The sequence below is a fragment of the Carcharodon carcharias genome, chromosome 8 (assembly GCF_017639515.1).
Source record: "Carcharodon carcharias isolate sCarCar2 chromosome 8, sCarCar2.pri, whole genome shotgun sequence".
NCBI lineage: Eukaryota > Metazoa > Chordata > Chondrichthyes > Lamniformes > Lamnidae > Carcharodon > Carcharodon carcharias.
In genome coordinates this window covers 176,943,735-176,969,873 of record NC_054474.1, presented here as the reverse complement: position 1 = coordinate 176,969,873, position 26,139 = coordinate 176,943,735, and the positions used below count along the sequence as shown (strand labels likewise).

Below are 26,139 nucleotides of genomic sequence, written 5' to 3'. Positions count from 1 at the left end.
TTACTTTAAGCTATGTTTCTGGCACATGGGTCTTAATCTTGTATTGCTACACAAGTTAGTCCCAATTTTCCAACTGGTTCACTTCTCCCTGCTACACCAGGTCGAATCTTCCAATGCCCTTCAAAAATGGTTTCGCTCGGCCTGAGTACTCCAGAACCGACTTCCACCAGCAAAGCCCTCCTTGGGGGCTCCTTGTTCCTTAAATCTCCAAAAGTCCTGACTATCCTGTCCTCTTTGAAACAGAGAACCAGCTCTCACCAGTATCTTGCTTGGCTGCTAACACCAAAACAGTCTTTTCCCTCTATTCTTCACAGCAGTAGCTGCTACTACTCCCACATAGCAGTAATTCCTACCAAAAAAAAACTCGTCCCCCTTTCTGTGCCTAGGTTTGAAAACTGTCACTTGATTTTCAATTGTTTTGGGTTTCTTTCCCCATAACAACCATATCACATAGGCCTATCTTTGGGCAGAGGTTTAGTAGGGCCACCATTTCTCTCTCCAGAAGATTCTGTTTCACCTTAAATTAGAGGAGACATTTTAAAACATTTTTTTTATTCGTTCATGGGATGTGGGCGTCGCTGGCCAGGCCAGCATTTGTTACCCATCCCTAGTTGCGCTCTAGTTCAGAAGGCATTTAAAACGTAACAGCCTTATAAAGTTCAACACTCATAACAATAGCCAAATTGCAGTATGTTGGGTACTTACAGACATCGACAGAGGCCTGAACAATCCCCATCCACCACTACTCTCCTCCGTCTGGCTGAACTTGTTCTCACACTGAACAATTTCTCCTTCAACTCCTCTCACTTCCTCCAAATAAAAGGTGTGGCTATGGGTACCCGCATGGGCCCCAGCTTTTCCTGTCTCTTTATGGGGTATGTGGAACATTCCTTATTCCAATCCTACTCCGGCCCCCTTCCACAACTCTTTCTCCGGTACATCGATGATTACTTCGGTGCTGCTTCGTGCTCTCGTCAAGACCTGGAAAAATGTATTAATTTTGCTTCCAATCTCCACCCCTCCATCATTTTCACGTGGTCCATCTCTGACACTTCCCTTCCCTTCCTTGATCTCGCTGTCTCAATCTCTGGTGATAGACTGTCCACCAATATCCATTACAAGCCTACCGACTCCCACAGCTACCTCGACTACAGCTCCTCACACCCCGCTTCCTGTAAGGACTCCATCCCATTCTCTCAGTTCCTTCGCCTCCGTTGCATCTGTTCTGATGATGCTACCTTCAAAAACAGTTCCTCTGACATGTCCTCCTTCTTCCTTAACCGAGGTTTTCCACCCATGGTGGTTGACAGGGCCCTCAACCGTGTCCGGCCTATCTCCCGCGCATCCGCCCTCACGCCTTCTCCTCCCTCCCAGAAACATGATAGGATCCCCCTTGTCCTCACTTATCACCCCACCAGCCTCCGCATTCAAAGGATCATCCTCCGCCATTTCCGCCAACTCCAGCATGATGCCACCACCAAACACATCTTCCCTTCACCCCCACTGTCGGCATTCCGTAGTGATCGTTCCCTCTGGGACACCCTGGTCCACTCCTCCATCATCCCCTACTCCCCAACCCCCTCCTATGGCACCACCCCATGCCCACGCAAAAGATGTAACACCTGCCCCTTCACTTCCTCTCTCCTCACCATCCAAGGGCCCAAACACTCCTTTCAAGTGAAGCAACATTTCACTTGCATTCCCCCAACTTAGTCTACTGCATTCGTTGCTCCCAATGCGGTCTCCTCTACATTGGAGAGACCAAACTTAAACTGGGCGACGGCTTTGCAGAACACCTGCGGTCTGTCCGCAAGAATGACCCAAACCTCCCTGTCGCTTGCCATTTCAACACTCCACCCTACTCTCTTGCCCACATGTCTGTCCTTGGCTTGCTGCATTGTTCCAGTGAAGCCCAACGCAAACTGGAGGAACAGCACCTCATCTTCTGACTAGGCACTTTACAGCCTTCCGGACTGAATATTGAATTCAACAACTTTAGGTCTTGAGCTCCCTCCTCCATCCCCCTCCTTCTCTTCCCCCCCCCCCCCCCACCGTTTCTTCCCCCTTCCTTTTGTTTTTTCCCAATGAATTATATAGATTTTTCTTTTTCCCTCCTATTTCCATTATTTTTAAATATTTTTAAATCTTTTATTCTCCCCCCACCCCCATTAGAGCTATACGTTGAGTGCCCTACCATCCATTCTTAATTAGCACATTCATTTAGATAATATCACCAACTTCGACACCTATGTGTTCTTTTGTTCTGCCGTCTGTGACATCTTTTGATGATCTTCTATCACGGCTTTTGCCTACAACCACACCAACACCCCCTCCATTTCTCCCACCACCCCCCCTCCTCCCACCACCACCACCTTAAACCAGCTTATATTTTAACTCTTCCTGGGATTCATCTAGTTCTGTCGAAGGGTCATGAGGACTCGAAACGTCAACTCTTTTCTTCTCCGCCGATGATGCCAGACCTGCTGAGTTTTTCCAGGTAATTCTGTTTTTGTTTTGGTGTAAGTTGTTAATTCAGTGATAGCTTTAGGAAGGCTGTTACTCAAAAGTGAGGCTTTTTAGGGGAGACTGAGGTCTCCAAATAAAAATGTTAGAGGATACAATCTTAGAAGTAAATTCACAGGTTTTTAAAAAATCAGTCTCAATGATTTTATGATACAAAGCTATTTTGTGTAGTCAGCTGGCTGAAGAAAAAAGTAACTTTGCTAATTTTTCAGTCTTTTTGATACTTAGAGTTTTTTCTTCATGAAGATATCTTCTCCCTTTTAGTTACAGAATTCTTGTTCCACTTTTATCAATACAAAATCTATGCCAATTGCCCCCACACATGCACATACTAACTAATCTGCTGTATTACATTAGCTGAAACATGGCTTTATAAGCGTAGGTGTTCAAGGCCACAGAGTCTTAACAGTTAAGTCAGCTGAGCTTCAGGTTGTTCAGAACTTATTTGGTGAGGGAACTTTGCATATTGGAATGTGCTCATCTGTTTCATGCTTCAGCTCAATGGCATATGGCACTTGATTGTTTTGTATCTAAAACAAAGATATACGTCTTAGATTGCCTGTGGTATTGCTTGCATGAATCAGAAAACACATTTTGTCGATGTTGCTTACATTTCTTTGCTTTTCTCTTGTTTTGAGTTTCTTTCTGTTGTGTCTTGTGTCATTCTCTTGCTGCTCCCCATTTTCCTGTTGTGTCCCCCTTTCTGTCATTTTAGTTTTTGCCTTGCCATTTATATCTTCATTCTCCCTGTAGCCTTAGTGTACCATGTCTTTCCCCCTTGTGACACTCTTTTCCACCTCCTAACCTTCCAAAAATCTTGTTTTTGTGTTTCTGATCATTCCTGTTCGGTCACTTGACCTCTTACTGTATTACATTTTTGCCCAATTGAATCACCACCATGTTTTTTTCAATTTCCCAATTCTTCATTCCTTTAAATGCTGTGCAGTCCCTTGGGTAGCAAGCTCTTTCCTCTTGAGTCCAAAACTTCATCAATTCCAACTATTTGCTTCTCAACCCTACCACCATTCTCTATTGTCCCTCAATCCGATCAGCTTCTTCCATTTCCCTTTTGCACTCCCACATTTGCACTTCCATCTTCACAGATATGCAATCTCCTCTGCAGCATCACCCAAACATTTTTTGCCCCTGCAACGTTATCCAATCTTATGTGTCAGCCATGGCTCAATTGGGAGAACTCTGGCCTGAGTCACAAGGTTCTAGTTTCAAGTCCAATTTCAGGGATTGAGCATAAAAATCTACGCTGACACTCCATTGCAGTACCGAAGAAGTGCTGCACTGTTGGAGGTGGGCCCTTTTTAGATGACATGTTGAACTGAGGGTCCCTCCCATCTTCCTGCTTGGGTAGATTTGAAAGAGCAAAGAATTTCCATAAGAAGCAGAGGAGTTATTCCTGATATCCTGGCCAATATTTATCATTCAGCCGTCAACATATTAAAAAAATTACCTGGCCATTATCACATTATTGCTTGTGAGAGTTCGCTGTGTACAAATTGACTGCATTTCCTACATTACAACAGTCGTGATATTTCAAAGATACTTCATTAGCTGTAAAACACTTTGAGATATTCGTGATTGTGGAAAGTGCTAAGTAAATGCAAGTCTTTTTTTAAATTTTAACAAAACTTGAAATGTTGCTTCTGTTAAGTTGGAAACAATTTAGTGTTCAATAACTTAGATGAGGCAAAGGCTATGAAGTCTACCCAGCAGGCTTGCAAAGGGTAAAGCTGCAAAGATAATTTAGTAATTTGCAAGGGTTTGGCAGATATAGGCAGCAGAAGTGGAGAAGCAAAGTAAAGGAGGAGAATGGGTGATAGGGCAAAAGTATGGGGTTTTGGAAGGAAAAGTCTAAGGTGTATGCAAGTGGAAAACTGAATCGATGTAAACTTAGTGAAGATAAATATATTAAATTAAAGTGAAACTTGACACAAGGGAAAATCGGATGAAAAGCAAAATGACAGGCAGACTTTTTTTTGCCACAGCGCCATCTAATGTTGGCAGAATTAAAATGTTTTATACTACAAAAATTTGCATAACATTAAATTATATCATAACTTTGTACCATACTTGTACGTTCAGTCTTCTTGCAAAATACTGTATTTGATTGTCTTTGTCCTTGCCTTCAACCTCCCCAAACTGAGTCTGATAACATTTTGGCTGCCAGCTACTTGTGGTGCAGTTTTTTAAAAAATTGAGGGAAGTACTTTTACTTCTCTTTGATGTTTCCTTGCTCAGATTTTACAGTCTTAGTGTTATTAACGTGTTCAAAGGTTCATGTTTTTTTCCATACTCCTGGTAAATAAAGAATTAGTGCGGCATAGTTTTGGCTGCTTGCAATGTGTGAAAGATGTAAGGAAACCACTTTGAGCTTTACAAGAGGCTTTTTAATCCTTTTGATTGTGCTTCATCCACTTTGATTTTATTGCTTGGTGCCTTAAATGTGCCTCAAGCTTTTCCCATTTGTTATGCTCTCAAATAATTAGTGTTGCATCAATGTTGCTCCTGGCTACTTTGTGTGTGTTTTTTAATATATAATATTGGGAGCCTTAAGGAGCCTTATTACTGCTCTATACAGTTTTTGTGACTTTATCATATTCAAAGATTGCAGTTATTTTTCTGCTGTTGAGAGATCTGTGAAAGACAATAAAATCTACTATCAGTACAGTGTAATAAAAAGGCAACTGAAGAAGAGAACAGTGCTATCTGTAGTAGCAACAGCAGAATTTTAAAAAACTGTTAAGAGTCAGAGTGCCAATGAGATTTGTTAAGGGCTGTTGAAGGATTTGGGTCATGGTATTCCTAAGTTCCATCATCTATGGGTCAACATTTTTCCACCATAAATTCCTTTGTTCACTTTGTAGTTGTTTCTGTCCACGTGAAGTTGTCAGCCTGTTAATGCTCCCCCTTTCATGGCTATCGGTGTTTTTGGTTTACATCTTGTAGCTCCTCAGCTTGTATTGTAGAGAAACCTTTGTTACAATCAACTCTATTACTTCTGTAGACCTTGTGCAGCACCACTGCAAATGAGTTAGTATGTATTGGAAAAATCTGTGCATTGAATAGTTCCTGACCGTCACACTTCAACTATCACATTTGTTTGTTACACGCTAAAAATGATTTGAATTCACAGATTGTGTGCAGAGGAACTCCAGAAACAGAAAATACAAGACTCGATGTCTTCAGCCTGTTAAATGGCCTTACTACTTGCATTTTTAAAAAAACAAAGCCACAGTTGTGATGTGCAGCCTGAGTAATTAAACTCTGAATGAACTCGCTTAATGTTTACTTAACAGTCGTTAGATTTCATGGTTTTTGAGGGATACCACTTCATCTTGGCAGCAGAATAATAGAAGGTATAGTGTGTCTGACATAAAAACAAAATCATCTGACTTGCCCTAAACCAATGTCATAGAGAGCCTTGCTAGTAACATGAAAGCAGCATATTAGTATGCATTGGTATCATGCCTTGTTACAATTATAAAGCACTCTTCAAACTGCAACCCCAAACCCATAAGCATATTTTGATCTAGTAGGTTGCGTCAGCAAACACCAGTTAAATTCACAGTGGCCTTGGGCTGTCTTTCCTTGAAACAGTTAGAATTTGGCCTTTAAGTATAGCTGTGCCTTAGGAGAATAGTGCACAGTATACGACATGGTATAATGCTCCTTTCGTTAAACAATGTACTATCTGATTTAGCAAGCGGTGTTGCAGGAATGTTATGCTCTGTATAGTAGAAATTAGGTGTGTGTTGCTGTAAGATTGCTTTCTTAAATGCAGTTGAAGGTAAAGCTGCAAGCCAGGTTGGAGGTATAAAAGCAGGCATTTATAGAGAGGAATCTCAATTGTACACCAACATAAACATTGTGTCTGGAGAAAGTGTAAATTATCTTTATTGTAAATTAATTGTTTAAAAAGTTTACACTTTCCTACATTTACACCTAACTTGGAGCTGTAAGTTGTTTTTAGATTGTATTAACTTTCTTGGTCTTCTGCGTTTCTTGAGAAAGTCAAGAATAGGGGTGAATCACATGACAGAACCAACCAACCAACCAGAGTTAAGCAAAATAAGTTTTGGTGGACTGAGATATATTTGGGGGTATAGTAATAGAGGTTACAATGGAAAATCTGTTTATTGGCAATAAATTTGATCCATTAACTTGCATCTTGGTCTTTCCTCAATAATTTGGCTGAGTTCAGTTGCATTGTGTAAACAATAATTCCAGGAACTGCCATTGAAGGAGATCCATTTGATTCCATAATCTCAGCATCATGGAAATAATTCTTCTAATCCAGAAGACCGGTTGGTGAAAGAGAGAACTGAAGGCAATCCTTATACACGTTTATGTTTGTTTACAGAGTTACACATTACAAGCATACACCTTGATGGTACAAGGACTATGGGACACAGATTTAAGGCTTAGGATAAGAGATGAGGAGGGATATGAGGAACATTTTCGCGCTGCATGCTAATGACTAGGAACACACAGCCTACGTGGCTGGTAGACCTGGGAGACGATGAATGTTCCTTTGTTTTTAAAAGGAAATTGGATTGGTACTTGAGGGGAAATAAACCTGCAGGGCTATGGAGTGGGGTAATGGGACTAATTGGATTGCTGTATAGAGACCTGGTATGGACTTAATGGGCCAAATGGCTTCTTTCTGAGCTATAATGAATCTGACCTATAACTGCTAACTCAACAACCACAGTTTTAGTCTGTGACTATTTATACTCAAATTTAGCCATGGTGGAATTTGAACACATGTCCTCAGAGAATTAATTTGGGCATCTGGATGACTAATCCAATGATTTTACCACTATGCCACCATCCCCCCTACTTGAAGGCGGCTCAGGTAAATCCCCAGTCCACTACCTGCATACAATGAAGGACAATTAATATACAATTAACAATTGCATCTCTTACAGAAAAGGAGCAGATCAGATGATGAATGATTGAGAACAGATTGCGAGAAAGAGGAGAGCGCGATTGAAGCCCAAGACATAGGAGATCAGGAAATAAAGAGCAAAGTGACATTGGGGCAGAGATTAAGATTAATGTAAAAAGGCAAAAAAGCTAAATTGAGAGGAAACATCAAAGTGAAACTAAATTGGGGACTGAAATCAAAAGTGGAAAAACACATTGGAACAGAGACAAATATCTCAACCAAGTCAGAAATCAGACAAATGGATGCGAGGTTTAGGAGGATTGAGAGACCCATGCAGATTGTTGAACAAAGGGGAAGACTTGCCATAAGCAATGTCACAGTTACCTATTAGTAAGTATTAAAATTTAGAGAACACCTTCAGATTTGTTTTCTGTTGTGTTTTGTTGCAGGAAGTGAGTGTTTTAATCTTGCCCTCGATTGAGCAAAATTGTCAGTTTTGTTTGTTCAGCTGTTGAATGAATATCCTTTTGTTATCTACCATGAAAGAAAATGAAACAATTAAAGTAAAGCACATTTTTGTCTGAATTTTTATGCAACTGTTAGCATATAGCCCTTGAGGGAAGTAGCTGAAGTAAAAAGTATTGTATTAAATGATTATGCAGTTAATAATAACTCCTAAGATCTGTTTGACTTAACAGTGATACAATAACATATAATTAAATACTAATGAAATAGTTAATTTGTCTGGACATGAAATGTAAATGGGTTCCATATTCCTGCTTCTCACCAGTCTTTGATCGTTCTACAGATTTTCATAGCTGATAGAAAGAAATTGAACCCATTTCAAAGTGTGTCCCTGTGACCATGGTGAAATTAGACTTTCCTCTTTTAACAAAATCTGGTAAAACTGACCCATTGAAGTTTTGACAGTGTTGTGAAATTGGATAGTACAGTAATTTATATGGTTTCCTCCCATTTCACATTTGGTGACTGTAAGTTCTTGTCGATTGAAGCAAAACTGGCTGCAAGATGTGAAAGGGACCATCCTCACTGGTTAAACACCTATCTCTGCTCAACTACATGGTATAGTAACTGAGTTAAGATCAGGAACTTGTTACAGGTGGGAATCTATTGTGCCAACACTACTTATCATTTATAATTGTTTAAGGTTCATTATGCTGGGAAATACTTGGTGCATTCAAGCCCAAATATTCTTTGAAACCTAATCTATAGGTTGCACGGAACAATGAAAATATTTTCAGATTTGGTTACCAAGGCCATGAATGTGATTCATCAATATGTAGATAAACTTGAGTAACTTCAGATTTTCAGAGTATTTTCTATAATTCTCACTGGATGCTTGTGTAGTAGAAATAATTTGTGATTTGCGATGTTGTTTGTGCCGCATGTAATTTGCCGTATGTTCTTGATTGTAGCCATGCTTTGAGGTGTTAAATAGGGATGGCTGTTTTCTTATTGGGTCACCAGCAGCTGAAATGCTCTGGCAACCTGTGCTAATTTTGTTCTTTAAGCCAATCGTCATTTGTGAGAACAACATACAATTTTCTTCTTTTTTAAACCTCAAGGTGTGGTCCAGCAGCATTTGATGAATTCTCAGACTTGATGGGCCCTTTATTACAAAGTTTATTCTGATCTTAAACTTTAACTTGTATTGTGAAAACTAATTGGTTCCTTATTTTCATGTAATCCATGAAGTTGAACATGTAATCAGAGGCACAGCAGATTATCACACCATGCCTGATTTGGCATGGGAACAACATGAGTTCATATTAGGGACAGGCTTAATAGACTAACATTTTTGTATCTTCCTACTTTAGACATAGGCATATCTAAAATTACGTAAAAGTTGACAGTGATAATTGCCTTTTGAAGAGTGCTGCTGGGGCAGATATGTATTTTTCAAGTTTGTAAGGGATGATGTATTAGGAAAGGCATTTTACTAAATTGTGACATGAAAAGTTGTTTTTAAAAGGCATTCAGAGTTGTGCTAATCTTAAATTAGGAAATTATTGTTGTCTTCTGTATTTGAACAAAGTCTCGATGAATAGTGAGATATATTGGGTAAACAGAGGCAAGCAATTTCAACATTCTGTTTTGCAGCCAATTTTCTCCAGCTGCTTAAATAGTCTGCCTCTGCTCATGTGGTTGAATGCCTTGGTGAGATTGATGAAGGCACTGTATATGTATAGTGGTCTCCTTTGTTCATAGCATTTCTCTTGCAGCTGCTGGACCGAGAAGATCATAAAAATTGTAGACCTTTCAGTTCTGAAACCACACTGGGGTTCTGGATAGATGTGTTTAACCAAGATCTGCAGTTTTACAAGGGCAACACGGACAAATACTTTTCCCATGGTCTTCAGCAGGGAGAAGCTCGCTTGTTGCACTTGCTCCAGTCATCCTTGTTCGTGTACGTGGTCCCAATCTTTGCATCATGCATACCCTGGGGCACTGTCCCCTCCCTCCAGCATAGAGAAGTTTGTGCAGATGCTGCAGGAATGGCTGTTTCCGGCGCTTGATGAGTTCATGTTGTAAAGCATCGGCAACTGGAGCTTTGCCCATGACAGGCAAGTCAATAAGCTCCTCCACTGTTGGTTCCACATCCAACTCTGCCATGACATACAGGCTTTCCATGGTGTCTATAGCTTCCTCGTTAGTGTTCTCCCTAGACTACAGCTCAAGGTAGTGTTCCATCCATCTCCAAGTGTTTACTGTAGTCGGTTATGACCTCCCCTGTTGTTGCAGATGGGCCTGTTGCGTTTTTGATCCCTTCAAGCATGACCTGACATTCGCTGTTTCGAAGGACATCTGGATATTCTGGCAGAGTTGTAACCAGTAGTCATTGGCACACCACCTAGCAGTTTGTTGGACTTGCTTTGAGCAGCATTCACAGTTTTCTCACTCAGATCTCTCTTGTAATTAATGGGAGTGGCATACTTGGCTTTAATGACAGGTTCCATCACAGTGATCTTAGCCTCAAACCAGTCAGCATATTTCTGTCCCTATTGATAAGAGAATGCTATTGTTGATAGTGTCTCAAAGCATGTTCCATTTTGCTTCTGCACAATGTGGTAATGCCCGAGAGCACCTTTTGATTGAGTTGCAGAGCTGTTGGTTTTTATGTGAGTAGGCAGATGGCTGAAGTTGATATGAGGATGGCATTTTGGCTTTGAATGAAAAAGCTTCAAGGGTTGTGTCCTCACCTCAGTGCACACCGTGTGCTGAGAATGCTGTTCAGACAGTCGTATCTGGTGATGATCAGATCCAGCTGGTGCCAATGCCTTGATCTTGGAAGTCTCTAGGGCACCTTATGGCATGGTTTGCTCTGAAAGAAAATGTTTGTTGCAAAAAGCTCATGGTAACAGCAAAGCTCGAGTTGTCTCTGTCCATTCTCATATGTCCTTCTGAGGCAGGAGGGCCAAGCCTCATGGTCCACACCCACTCTTGCATTGAAATCCTGTAGTAGGTAGGGATGATTTGACATGGGAATTCTGCTGATGGGAGTGTCACACTCCTCATAGAAGTGGTCCTTCATCTTTTTCTAGTGGAGCACAATGTTGGAACATAAATACTCATGAGGTTAATTGGCCCTGTTTGAGTTGAGAGGCACTTGGGGAGAATGTGTTCTGAACTATTTGTGCAGGGTTTTATCATCAAGAGTGGCAAGTTCTTTACCACGAAGCTTGCACCTTGTTCACATGTTTCTCCTGAACTGTTCCCCTGCATGATGAATATGTAATGTTTTTCTTTCAGCGATCTGCTCTCCTGGTCTCTTATAGGAATGCTAAGTCGATGTTCAGCCTATCAATTTCCATGTCGATCAAAGCTGTATTCTGTGCATTATTGACCAGCTGCAAGTCGTCTGTTGGACCATGCACATGACATTCCAGCTTGCCAATTGAAGAGTTGACATCCTTTTGTTTAGTTTGTTTTCCTATGCAATGGATTTCGTCCACTTGTTGAACAGAAGCTTTCAGCTCCGAGCACCCATTGAAGCAGATGGACCATGGTGAGGTCAGCATCTTAGTAGCTGGAGCCTGCCTGACTTGAGATGGGCAATAGCTGACCAGTGGGACACTGGCCCCTCCCATCATCGGAGACACCAATCAAGTTGGGCTTGTTACTTGTAAATGCTGTCTCCCATCTTGTGTTAACACTATGCAGTGAAACTGGAGTGCCCTATTCAGGACGCAAGCCTGGGACAAAACTTATGGAGATCCTGCACTGTACAAACAGCAGGGTCCCTGTTATCCCAGCTGAGATTACCCTGAACAAGCCTGATCCCAGGGTGGAATCCAGCTTGATAAATCCTAACTTTTATTTGTTTTAAATATGTGGAGAGTAGCTACTGAACAGTGTCACAGGAGTCAGCTGATGAACTTTTAACAAAAGAATAAAACATTTATTAAACAAGTAAAGATGAACTATATTACAATACTCCTTCACCCAGAGCTGTACATTTACAGATATATACAGATTTGTAAGGATAACACAAGTTACAGAAGCTATCTTATGCTTTCTTGTTCACAGTAAGCACACAGTAAGTTTTTGTAAACCAATAGATACCCTGTGGTCAGATACCCCATGCTCTGAAACCAAGTGGCAGATGTCACCTCAAGCAGATGCTATGGATCTCTCCTCAACTCCCCCCAGATGCTTGTCACGCCGTGAGTCAACTAGTCTCACTGAACTCAACTTTCACACGAGGGTTTCGAACTCTCCTTCTGATGTTCATCCCCCCGGGTCACCATACGCATTTAAGCTGTCTTCCACACACTCTGATGCATCCGTTAGCAGTACACCACTGCGTCACATGCCCATAACAAAGAGTTACAGACCTTCAGTTATCTCTTTGCACCTCCTTGCCTCTTGCAAGATGTTGTCACTTTAAATTTGCTTTTTGCAGCTTTTATCTCTTTAAATCTGAAGTTTGGAGTCTTTCCCCTCCCTTTTAACTTCACTTAACAGGACCTTTCCCAGGTTCCTGTTCTTCCTTTGACTAGAAGATCTGCTTGGGACTGTCCCTTTTTTCCATTCACCTGGATTTTTGGAGTATTTTATTTAGCTTGGGACTGGCTATCTGTCCCCTACTAGGTGGCTTCTGTTTGGTAGCTGTCTTCAAAACCAGCTGAACTTCAACAGCTTCCAAAACAAACTGTTTCTACTTTTTGTGTGTCTGTGGGAGGAACCTGCCTCTCTGGGCCCCTGTTGCTAGGCAACAGCACTGTTTTTGCTTGACTCTTGTTTGTTTACCTTCTCCTTAGTAGTTGTAAAAACCTCATTAAAAATGCAAGCACCCTTTTAAAGTGAAACTAAAACTCAATTTGACCTTTCTTAATACACAGATACAGAAATACAAATCAAGCTTAAATATTAAAGCTAAGACTCATTCCTAATGCCCACAAATATCAATATAACTTACTTAAACTATCTATTTCCCAACAGTCCCCCTCTTGACCTTCTGAAGATGGATGTTATATTTTTAATATTTTTGAGAGTATGGTGGTATTCTGTAAAGAAGTGAGTCCATGGATAACTAAACTAGGGGAAGGTTCAGAGTGACAGCTTATCTATGGGAACTGAGACATGAAAGGTAAAGGTGCTAGATGCTTACATTTGTAATGAGAGACTCTGGTAGAGTGAATTTACAAGTAAATAGGTTGGGTTTTAAAATTTGCATTAGGTGTTAGGGATTTGACTTTTCAGATGTTAAATTTCAAAAGGTAGTTTGGAAATGACAAGGGACTTTTACAACTTACAAAGGTTTCATAAGTAAACAAGGGAAGGTTATTAAACTTTATTTGATCTGCAAGTGGTGGCAATAGGAAACATGAAAGATTTTTATATTTTGGAAAAGTTGAGTACAAAGAGCTGCTTAAGATAATGGAATCTAGGATGAAGGGAAAATGGAAATTTAAGGAAAGATGTTGAGATGAGTTATAGGTGGCCTGAGACCAACTTTGTGTTGAGAAAAGTTGTGAATTTGAAGCAGCCATCCAGTTTCAAGCCAGAAAAGTATTTGTTTTCAGAAGGCAGTCTGTTTCTGAACTTTCTTGGATTTCCACAACAGAATGGAAGAGATTGAGAAGTCATGTGGAATGCCTTACTAAAGTAGCAGCAGTTTTTGCCTTGGGAAATTTTATGGTTAAAAACCTGTAAGGGAGTTGTTGCCAAGTAGTTTACTTGCATGTCTGGCCAAGTCGGGATGGGGGAATGTTTTATAAGACTGTTAACTGTGTAATCTTATTTTTGTGTGCTTAAGTTTTTTTTTCTTGTTAGTAAATCTTTTAATTTTAAAATCCTAAAAGTGTTACTGAGATTCAATGCTTCTGGGATCAGTAGTTTTCCCCTCATTTTCAAGATACAAAAATAAGCTTATGATCAGAAAGACAAGTTTCCTCCTGGGATTTGACTAGCTTAGCAAATAACATTGACTATGGTTGTAACAACCTCCCCCATTGAACCCAAAGGAATGCAAAGCACTATTGCGCTGACTTGGTTGGAAAGATGATATATTTAGGTATCAGTCTACCTTTGGGCTCTACTTCAGATTTTTTTGTTAGGGTTTATTCCTTAGCCTTCCGCTCTCCTGAGGTATCCACAAGGCAGTAGAGCAATCTGAGTCGCAGAGATGAGCAATCTGAGTGCCAGGTGTGTCAACTGTATGTCTGGGGGTCAAACCACCTTTGTGTTCTTCTGAAGCTTTGGCCCACGCTTCTGTGTCACCATGAGGAGGCACAGCTGAAGGCTTGTCAGTGGAGAGGCTGTGTACTGACAGGCAGTGACTTGCACATTTGGCTTTCTTTCTTTTATTTTAGAAAGTTGACAAACAATATTCAGTTATGTGGCAGTGAGAAGTATTGTACAGTTAAAGAAAACTGGGCAATATATATATTCCATAAATATAGTTGTAATAGAGACACTTAACATATTCATCAACAAAACAAATAGCCTGCTAAACTATTTAGTATTCTTGGAGACATAGATGTCGCGTCTCGTGACACAAATACAGTTTGATTGCGATACTATTTTCCAACACAACCTTATCTTGTGCACAGGTTTAGTAAAATATGATAAAGCCCCAACAACTTTCAGCTGCAGAATTTCTTTCTTATTTAGAAGAATTAGTTGTAGCAACAAGCAAACAGTATTATAAAGTTGCAGCTTTTCTTTGTATTTCATGTTAATTGAGGGAGTCTCCCCTTAATCCTGAGCAAGATTAAGACTGCTTAATAATAAATATGTGCTATATGGTGTGATTTCACTAAACATTTGGGTGTGCAGTACAAAACCAGAATTATCTGGAAAACCTCACGGAAACTAGATGTTAAAGTCCTCATAGCCAGTTGGTGAAGGAGGAGACAGAAGTCAATCTTTACTCAATTTTAGATTCATTCACAAAGTGAAACATTACAAATATATAGCTTCTACAATCTATCACATTATGCAGTATGCTAGAATGCTGCCTTGTGCCTGTGACTGCCTACATGAGTTCCCAACCTTTACCTCAAAGACTTCATTTTTTTTAGAGCAGTGGAAGGGAAATGGGAAGCAATTCACTCTAGGCAACTCTTCCAACATCTTGCAATGGAAATAGGTCACAACCATATTTGTCAATGGTGAATACTGTGAAACATGGGGCTATGAAAGAGCAAAGTTCTTTGAATACAAAAAAAGCTTAGATTAAGAATTAGAAAGCTAGAAATTTATATTACAATTACTTAAAATCGTCATGAGATGATGCAATACTTCCATTTGAAACATTCACATTATATTGTCAATGAACAGATGTGTGGAATGCATGTTGCCATCCAGAAAGCATTCTGTGCTAATTACACCAATAAGGCATTCATTTTCACATTGACTGAACTTCTGAGAATGTGTCAGTATTGCCATTTCCAAACTGACTTGGAAGAACTTATTTTTGATAAATTAAAATATCCTGAACTTTAGAACTATTGAGAATTATCTTTAAGCACTGTTATGGCAGTGCTTAAAATAAATATGCCTTGCGCCTAGCATAGATCCAGCACAGTGGACATTACAATTTAAGGATGCAAGCCTCTTTTTAGAAAATACATTCCAATGACCTTGATCAGATTTAGAAGCAGTTCTAAATGCTCACTGAAAAATCGCTACAGTTGGTGATTTTGCCTCAGCAGTCTTAAAAGGACAGCACAGGTTAAAAATCACAACTGTGCCACAGCCGCTAGACTATCTGTGAACAGTGCCTTGAGACATTTCTAGTAGATAACTGCTTAAAGTTTATTGTAAGTATCAGCTAGAAAAAAAAGGGATAGTTGCCTAAAATAAATTAAGACTATTCTATAAAGGAACACCATCACTTTAAATTAGAGCATAATGTGTACCTGGTCTGGATGCTACGAAGAACTCAGCGTACAAGACTGCCCTATCTTGGAAGCAAGTGATTTTGTTCATCCTGGGGAAGCAGTTATAGTTCGATGTCAAGGTTAACAATCCATTCACCAGCTTCAGCTGATGCAGTATGATTGGTTATGATGCCACCAGGAATGGATCTCTCAGGACAAGAGTTCAATACGTGGGAGATGGTCTGACTTAGATGGCCACCGTCACAATTTGAGCTGTTCCTCATGTTCAACATTAGAGAAAGTGACCATATTATCCCTCGCCTGCCCTCAGGCGGTTGAGGGTTGTCCATATTTTTCCTGGAAGGTTGAAAGCTGGGACTCCACATCCTGGTCAGTTACCAGGTTGCAGTTGGTGATGTTTGCAGTCAGCCAGGAGGTGCGCCATTGGGAGGTGAGGCTGCCATCAGTTTGTAGGGTGTGCAGTGTGTTTCAGTCGGGGCTACAGGATTTCAGGTGGGTGCACGGGTGTTTTTTAAGGTCATGTGTCAATGGGAGAGCTTTGTCAGCTATCAGCCGATAGTTTGCTTTGAGGAGGATGTTTTCTCTGCGGACATCAGGAGGTTCAATATGTGCTAGCGTAAAGCCACTTGAGCTGCGTTGGTCTCACTGTTCCAGAAATGATCCTTATGACTTTCCAGAGGTGGCTATCTGACACCTTTTGTATGGCGGTTCCTGAACCAGGTTGAGCAATTGGAGGGAGTCAGCAACCTTCACGTGGTCCTTCTGTTAAATCACAGAATTCAGAATTCAAACTCTCAAAAGCTTTACAGTGCAGAAGGAAGCCATTCGGCCCATTGTGTCTTCACCAGCTCTCCAGATGAGCAATTTATTTAATGCAATTCTCTCGACTTGTCTCCATAACCCTACATGTTGTTCCTTTTCAAATTCCTTTTGAATACCTCGTTAGAACCTGCCTCCACCACACATTCAAGCAATGTATTCTAGATCTTAACCACTCACTAGGTGAAAAAGGTTTTATTCCTATCATTTTTGCTTCCTTTGCCAATTACTTTAAACCTGTGCCCCCTCATTCTCAATCCTTTCATGAGTGGAAACTGTTTCTCCCTACCTACTCTGTCCAGACACCACATGATTTTGTATACCTCTACCAAATCTCCTCAACCTTCTCTTCTCCAAGGAAACAGCTCCAACTTCTCCAATCTATCTTCATGACTGAAGTTCCTTATCCCTGGAGCCATTCTCATGAATCTTTTCTACACTCTTGCCAATGCCTTTATATCTTAGTGTAGCATCCCGAACTGGATGCAATACTCCAGCTGAGGTCAAGCTAATATTTATATAGGTTTAACATGACCTCCTTGCTCTTGTATTCTATGCTCCTATTAATAAAGCCTATGTATGCTTTTTTAACTGCGCTGTCAACCTGTCCTGCCACCTTCAATGACATATGCACATAAACATCTAGGTCCTTCTGCTCCTGCACCCGTTTAGAGTTGTACCCTTTATTATATACTGTCACTCCATGTTCTTCCTACTAAAATGAATCATAGAAACTAGGAGCAGGAGTAGGCCATTCGGCCCTTTGAGCCTGCTCCGCCATTCATTATGATCATAGCTGATCATCCAACTCAATAGCTTGTTCCTGCTTTCTCCCCATACCCTTTGATCCCTTTCTCCCCAAGAGCTATATCTAATTCCTTCTTGAAAACATACAATGTTTTGGCCTCAACTACTTTCTGTGGTAACGAATTCCACAGGCTCACCACTGTCTGGGTGAGGAAATTTCTCCTCATCTCAGTCCTAAATGGTCTACCCCATATCCTCAGACTGTGACCCCTGGTTCTGGACTCCCCCACCATCGGGAACATCCTTCCTGCATCTATCCTGTCTAGTCCTGTTAGAATTTTATAGGTTTCTATGAGATCCCCCCTCATTCTTCTGAACTCCAGCAAATTTAATCCTAATCGACTCAGCCTCTCCTCATATACAGTCCCGCCATCCCAGGAATCAGTCTGGTAAACCTTCGCTGCTCTCCCTCTATAGCAAGTACATCCTTCCTCAGATAAGGAGACCAAAACTGTACACAATATTCCAGGTGTGGTCTCACCAAGGCCCTGTACAATTGCAGCAAGACTTCCCTGTTCCTGTACTCTAATCCTCTGGCTATGAAGGCCAACATATCATTTGCCTTCTTTACCGCCTGCTGCACCTGCAAATGCCTTCAGCATTTCACATTTCTCCACATTGAACTTCATCTGCCACCTGCCTGCCCATTCCACCAACTTGTACATCCTCCTGAAGTTCTACACTATCCACCTTTCTGTTCACACTTCTTCCAAGTTTTGTGTCACCCACTGACTTTGAAATTGTGTCTAAGGCATTAACATATATCGGTAAAAGCAAGGGGACCAACACTGCCCCTTGGGGAACTCAACTACAAACCTTTCTCCAGTCTGAAAAAAATCCATAACCACTACCCACTGTTTCCTGTTAATTAGCCAGTTTCGTATCTGTGTTACTACTTTCCCTTTTATTCCATGGACTATGTCCGTCGTTCGACATTGTATCACATGCCACTTGGAAGTCCATGTACACCAAATCAACAGCATTGCCCTTGTCAAACTTATCTGTTACCTTTCCATAAAACTTCAAGTTAGTTAAATACATTTTTCCCTCAAGAAATCCATGCTGGCTTTCCTCAAATAACCTGTATTTGTCCATGTGAATATTAACTTTGTCCCAAATTATTGTTTCTCAAAGTTTCCCAACCACTGAAGTTAAACTGACTGGGCCTGTAATTGATGGGCTTATCTTTACACCCTTTTTTTTTGGAACAAAGGCTTAATGTTTGCAAGTCCACAGTCCCCAGACAGCACCCTTGAGTCTAAGGAAGACTGAAAAATTATGGCCGGTGTCTCTACAATTTCCACTCTCTTTTCCCTCAGTACCCTTGGATGCATCTCATTCAGTCCTGGAGTCTTTATGAACTTTCAAGTACAGTTAGCCTATCCACTATCTCCTCCTGACCCATTATAAACCCTTCTAGTGTATTAATTATCTCCTCTTTCACCATGACCTGTGTATCATCATCTTCCTTGGTAAAGATGGATGCAAAGTATTCATTTAACACCTCCGCTATTCTCTCTGCCTCCATGCATCAGTCCCCTTTTTGGTCCCTAATCGGCCCTGCTCCTCCTCTTTGCCACCTTTTTATCGTTTATATGCCGATAGAAGACTTTGTGTTTCCTTTTATGTTAGTTTCCAGTCTCTTTTCATATTTCCTCTTTGCTTCTCTTATTTGCTTTTTCACCTCCCTTCAGAACCTTCTATATTGAGCCTGGCTCTCAATTGTATTTTCTACCTCAAATCTGTTGAAAGCATACTGCTTCCTTATCTTAATTTCTGCCTCTTTTGTCACCCAGAGATCTCTGGATTTGTTTGCTATACCTTTTCTCTTTTCCAGGGAATGTACCTTGACTATGGCTGAACTATCTCTTATTTGAACGTAGTCCACTGCCAGCCTTTGATTCCAGTTTATTTGTCCCAGATTAGTTCTTACCCCATTGACGTTGGCTGTCCCCCAGTTAATTATTTTTATTCTGGATTGTTCTTTGTCCTTCAGTCTAAACCTTGCGATACAATGATGACTGCCCCCTAAATGTTCTCTTAATGACACTTGATCCACTTGGCCCACCTCATTCCCAAGAACCAGCTCTAGTAGTGACTCCTTTCTCATTGGAATAGAAGCACGCTGCTGTAGAAAATTTTCCTAAAGACACGCTAGGAACTCTTGACCCCCCTCTGCCCCTTACACAGGAACTACCCTGGTGCATATTTGAGCATTTAAGGTCCCCCATTATAACTCCTCCATAACTTTTGTTTCTCTCTTGTAATTTTCTTACAGATTTGTTCCTCTATAGCATTCCCACTAGTTAATGGCCTATAGATTACACCAAGCAATGTATTCACACCTTTTTCAGTTCCTTAGCTCTAGCCAAATAGAATCTGTCCTTGAAGCCTCTGGGGCATCCTCTTTCTCCAGCACTGTATGCTCTCCTTAATACCACCATCCCTCCCCATTTTCTTCCTTTCCTATGTTTCCTGAATACCTTGTATCCAGGAATATTAACACCCAGTCCTGCCCTTCTTTGAACCAGGTCTCCCTTGTAGCCATAACATATTTCCACATGATAATTTGAGCCTGTAGTTCACCAGCCTTATTATCCACACTCTGTGCACTCATGTATATATGAACTGTAATCCTGAATTAGATTTTATTCCTTTCTCCTATACTCTGACCCCACCTAACAACTTAGTGTTCCCTATTGTAGTGCTACCTCCCAGCATATTGTGCACCTTAGTATTCCTCTCTGATATCTTCTGGTTCCCATGTCCCACCCAGTTAGTTTAAACCCTCCCCAATAGCATTAGCAAAATGCCCCACAAGGAATTCAGCCCCAGTTATTTTTGGGTGCAGTCCGTCTTGCCTGTACAGGTCCCATCTCTCCCAGAGCCAGTCCCAATGTCCCAAGAATCTAGAAGTCCTCCTTCATGCACCATCTTTCCAGCCATAAACTCACCTGCTTTATCGTCCTATTTCTGTACTTGCATGTGATACTGGAAGTAATCTGGAGGTTACTCTTTTTGAGGTCCTGCTTGCTACTTTCCTGCGTAACTCCCTAAATTCTGACTGCAGGATCACATCCCTCTTTTCACCTGTGTACCACAAGTTATTCTAACTTAAAAACCTGCAAACTAATGCTGTCAAGAAGGCGGTCGAACCATGGGCTCCAGGTCCAAGCAGTAAAAACCCACTGGAAATGATGCACAAAATGGTTGGATTGTTTTATAAGTTTTCAGCAACTTTTGGTGAGAATTACCCAAGAGAAGTACTTCTCCTTTAAAGTTGGATTTTGGAAGGAAGATAACTTCCTGTATTAAATTTAAATTAACTAAAGGCTCAATGTTAAAACATAGTGTGCTCCTGAGAGCTGCATCAAATTGTACTGTTGAGTTTGGAATTGTTACTTTTGAAGTTGAATTTCATCACCATTTGTAAAACAAAAACAACAGAGTTCCTTTAGCTTCGTCGCATTTGTTCCGATGGTGCCACTTTCCAAAACGGTGCTTCTAACATGCCTGTCTTCCTTCCTTAACCAAGGTTTCCCACCACTGTGGTTGACCGGGCCCTCAACTATGTCTGACCCATCTCCTGCGCCTCTTACCTCACACCTTCCTCTCCCCACCCCCAGAACCGCAAAAGGGACCTCTTGTCCTCACTTTTCACCCCACCAGCCTCTGCATTCAAAGGATCATCCTCTGCCAAGTCCAGCATGATGCCACCACCAAACACATCTTCCTCTCATCCACCCACACCCCCCAACCCTGTCGGCGTTCTGTAGGAATTGTTCCATCCAGGACACCCTGGTCTGTTCCTCCATCACCCCAACACCTCATGCCCCTCCTACCACTTTCCCATGCAATCGCAGAAGGTGCAACACCTGCCCCTTTACCTCCTCACCATCCAAGGGCCCAAACACTCCTTTCAGGTGAAGCAGCGCTTCACTTGTATATCCTTCAGTTTGGTCTGCTGCATTCACTGCTCCCATTGTGGTCTCCTCTACCTTGGAGAGACCAAATGCAGACCGGGTGACCGCATTGCGGAACATCTTCGTTCCGTCCGCAAGCATGACCCAGACCTTCCTGTCACTTGCCATTTCAACATACCACCCCACACTCATGCCCACATGTCCATCCCTGGCCTGCTGCAATGTTTCAGTGAAGCTCAATGCAAATTGAGGAATAGCAACTCATCTTCCAGTTAGGCACTTTACAGCCTTCTGGACTCAACGTTAAGTTCAACAGCTTCAGACCATGAACTCTCTCCTCTATCCTCACTTCTTTATCCCCTTTTTCAATATTCATTTTTATTGTCCACTTATTTTTATTTATTTTCATTTTAATTCACTTATTCATTGTTTTATCCCCAGCTTTTATCCTATTTTTGATCTTTTTTTCTCCACCACTGCTAGGGCCATCTGTCACTTCATGTTCTTTTAAGAGTGCTTACCCTTGTCCTGCTATTATCACATTCTGCTTTCTTACCTTTATGCCACTTTAGTCCTTACCACTACCATTAAGACCCCTTTATCCTTTTGTTCATGACATCTTTGTCAATCTCTCCTTAGCCCCCACCTATCACTGGCCTTCTATCCAGCTTCATCTGCTCCATCCCTCCTTAAACAGTACAAATGTCATCACATTTTTACTTCTCTTTAGCTCTGAAGAAGTCATACAGACTCAAAGCATTAACTGCTTTTCTCTCCGCAGATGCTGTTAGACCCGCTGAGTTTTTCCAGCATTTGCTGTTTTTGCTTCAGATTTCCAGCATCTGAAGTATTTTGCCTTTAACAACAGATAATGTCCAATTTTCACATGCTTGTACTTTTTTGTTCTAAAGATTAAAGTTATGAAATATTTATAGTCAAGATAATTTAATTGCTAGTAGACATCAATAGCTTGACAGTCCAAAGCTCATGATGACCACAAGCTTTATAATTGTAAAAAGAAAGCTGGCATTTGATGGTGTGGGCATTTTGTTACAATTTTACTTAATGAGAAACTTGCCACTAGTTAATGCTTTTAAAATTTCCAAAACTTGTTTGACTAAAAAAGGTCTGGCAAGTGTTTTGAATAAATCCACTGTGTAACGTTTTATTTTAGCCCAAGTAGCGTTTTGTTACTTCTCCTTCTCGGGATTATTGTGGTCAACTGTGATCAGTTGTGTGCTTTAAAAGTTCCATCATACTTTGATTTGAAAAGTGTTGAAATATTTACTTGGAATCACATGAAAAATTGTTGTCTTGATTGGACAACTTAAGCTGATAAATGCTCTGGTAAGCCGCCCACTAAGTGAGCTGTTGAGCAACTGTCCTGTATTTCACGTGCTATTGTGGCATAACATTACTTGTATTAGTGCACTAAATGGAATAAAAATGCATGTCAGAATGAAGTATTTCCTCGACTTTTGTACCTATGAAAATTTACTTGCCAACCACATTCTCTGGTCTCTTAAGAACTGGAGATAGCCATGTTGAGCATCCACATAATTGAAGCTGATCATTTCTTCAATATCCTAGATTTGCTTATAGAAGCTAGAAGAATAATTGGATTATTAGAGTGAGGAAATTTTCTGTCTTAAGTCAGAGGTGGAACTCGCACCTCCATGTCAGAAGGCCATGAACTCGAGCCCTTTGCCAGAAAACTGAGCACTGCATGTAGCCTGACACTTCAGTAGAGTGCTGCATTGTCAGAGGTGCTACCTCTTGACATGTCCAGCTGAGGCCCCATCTAATTTCTCAGGTGGATGTAAAGCATCCCATGGCATGTGGAAGAAGAACAGAAGAGTTCTCCTGGTGCAAAATCAAAAATACCTGGAAAAACTCAGCAGGTCTGGCTGCAACTGCGGAGAGGAAACACAGTTAACATTTCAAGTCTGAATGACCCTTCAACAGAAGGATCTGTTCTGTTGAAGGGTCATTCGGACTCAAAACGTTAACTATGCTCCTCTCCGCAGATGCTGCCGGACCTGCTGAGTTTTTCCAGGTATTTTTGTTTTTGTTTTGGATTTCCAGCATCCGCAGTTTTTTGCTTTTATCTTAGAGTTCTCCTGGTGTTCTGGCTAACATTTACCCTTCTCAATTATCACTAAAATAAATTATATAGTTATTCATAGAAACTAGGAGGAGGAGTAGGCCATTCGCCCCTTCGAGCCTGATCCACCATTCATTATGATCATGGCTGATCATCCAACTCAATAGACTGCTCCCGCTTTCTCCCCATACCCTTTGAGACCTTTCGCCCCAAGAGCTATATCTAACTCCTTGAAAACATACAATGTTTTGGTCTCAACAACTTTCTGTGGTAATGAATTCTACAGGCTCACCACTCTCTGGGTGAAGAAATTTCTCCTCATCTCAGTCCTAAATGGTCTACCCCATATCCTCAGACTGTGACCCCTGGTTCTGGACTCCCCCACCATCGGGAACATCCTTCCTGCATCTACCCTATCTAGTCCTGTTACAATTTTATAGGTTTCTATGAGATCCCCCTTCATCCCCTCCAGCGAACATAATCCTAATCGACTCAACCTCTCCTCATATGTCAGTCTCGCCATCCCAGTAATCAGTCGGGTAAACCTTCGCTACACTCTCTCTATAGCAAGTACATCCTTCCTCAGATAAGGAGACCAAAACTGCACACAATATTCCAGGTGTGGTCTTACCAAAGCCCTGTACAATTGCAGCAAGACATCCCTGTACCTGTGCTCTAATCCTCTGGCTATGAAGGCCAACATATCATTTGCCTTCTTTACCGCCTGCTGCACCTGCATGTTTACCTTTAGCATCTGGTGTACAAGGACACCCAGGTCTCGTTGCACATTCCCCCCTCTCAATTTATAGCCATTCAGATAATAATCTGCCTTCCTGTTTTTGCTGCCAAAATGGATAACTTCACATTTATCCACATTACACTGCATCTGCCATGCATTTGCCCACTCACTCAGCTGGTCCAAATCACGCTGAAGCATCTCTGCATCCTCCTCACAGCTCACCCCCCCCACCCAGCTTTGTGTCTTCTGCACATTTGGAGATATTACCTTTAATTCCATCATCTAAATCATTGATATATATTGTGAATAATTGGGGTCTCAACACCGATCCCTGTGGTACCCCACTAGTCACTGCCTGCCATTCGGAAAAAGACCCGTTTATTCCTACTCTTTGTTTCCTGTCTGCCAACCAGTTTTCTATCCATCTCAATACACTACCCCCAATCCCATGCGCCTCAATTTTACACACTAATTTCTTATGTGGGACTTTGTTGAAAGCCTTCTGAAAGTCCAAATAAACCACATCCGCTGGCTCCCCCTCATCAACTCTACTAGTTACATCCTCGAAAAATTCCAGTAGATTTGTCAGGCATGATTTCCCTTTCATAAATCCAAGCTGACTCTGTCCAATTCTGTCTCTGTTTTCCACGTGCTCAGCTATTAAATCTTTAATAATGGACTGTAGAATTTTTCTCACTACCAATGTCAGGCTGTCTGGTCTATAATTCCCTGTTTTCTCTCTACCTCCCCTTTTTAAATAGTGGGGGTTACATTAGCTACCCTCCAATCTGTAGGAAAAGCTCCAGAGTCTATATAATCTTGGAAGATGACCACCAATGCATCCTTTATTTCTTGGGCCGCTTCCTTAAGTACTCTGGGATATAGATTATCAGGCCCCGGGGACTTATCAGCCTTCAATCCCATCAATTTCCCCAACACTATTTCCCTACTAATACTGATTTATTTCGGTTCCTCCTTCGCCAACATTTCTGGTATGTTATTAGTGTCCTCCTTTGTGAAGACAGAACCAAAGTATGTATTTAGTTGGTCAACCATTTCTTTGTTCCCCATTATAAATTCCCCTGTTTCTGACTGTAAGGGACCTACATTTGTCTTCACCAATCTTTTTCTCTTCACATACCTATAGAAACTTTTACAGTAAGTTTTTATGTTCCCTGCAAGCTTATTCTTGTACTCTATTTTCCCCTTCTTAATCAATCCCTTGGTCCTCCTTTGCTGAATTCTAAACTGCTCCCAATTCTCAGGACTGTTGTTTTTTCTGGCCAATTTGTATGCCTCTTCCTTCATCTTATTACAATTTAGTGGTCCTTGCAATGCACAAACTAGCTGTAGCAGTCACTGCTGAGACCTTTGAACATCCTGAGCAAAGGTATGATATAAATGCAAACTTCCTTTTTCATCTTTTCCTCATTCACTCTTTTATGAAGAACTAGGTGCAATCATGTAGACATATTCTGTCAGTTCCTTCGCCTCCGTCGCATCTGTTCGGATGATGCTACCTTCAAAAACAGTTCCTCTGACATGTCCTCCTTCTTCCTTAACTGAGGTTTTCCACCCACGGTCGTTGACAGGGCCCTCAACCGTGTCCGGCCCATCTCCCGCGCATCCGCCCTCACGCCTTCTCCTCCCTCCCAGAAACATGATAGGGTCCCCATTGTCCTCACTTATCACCCCACCAGCCTCCGCATTCAAAGGATCATCCATTTCCGCCAACTCCAGCATGATGCCACCACCAAACACATCTTTCCTTCACCCCCCCCCCCGGCGGCATTCCGTAGGGATTGTTCCCTCCGGGACACCCTGGTCCACTCCTCCATCACCCCCTACTCCTCAACCCCCTCCTATGGCACCACCCTATGCCACGCAAAAGATGTAACACCTGCCCCTTCACTTCCTCTCTCCTCACCGTCCAAGGGCCCAAACACTCCTTT

The 26,139-nt window shown here is 41.4% G+C and overlaps 1 protein-coding gene across 10 annotated transcripts in view; it reads left to right on the top strand.

Annotated features, from left to right (window-relative positions):
* Positions 1-26,139, top strand: part of znf618 (zinc finger protein 618) — a 129,921-nt gene that overhangs the window by 57,102 nt on the left and 46,680 nt on the right. Inside the window, exon 1 of one of the 10 annotated variants that reach the window (XM_041193326.1) lies at positions 7,802-7,816. The exons of 8 other annotated variants lie outside the window; for them this stretch is intronic. The gene's annotated coding sequence lies outside the window, so the exon portion shown is untranslated. Of the gene's footprint in view, positions 1-7,801; positions 7,817-11,358; positions 11,459-26,139 lie in introns of those variants that run through there. One more of the 10 variants, XM_041193324.1, reaches the window with a different exon arrangement.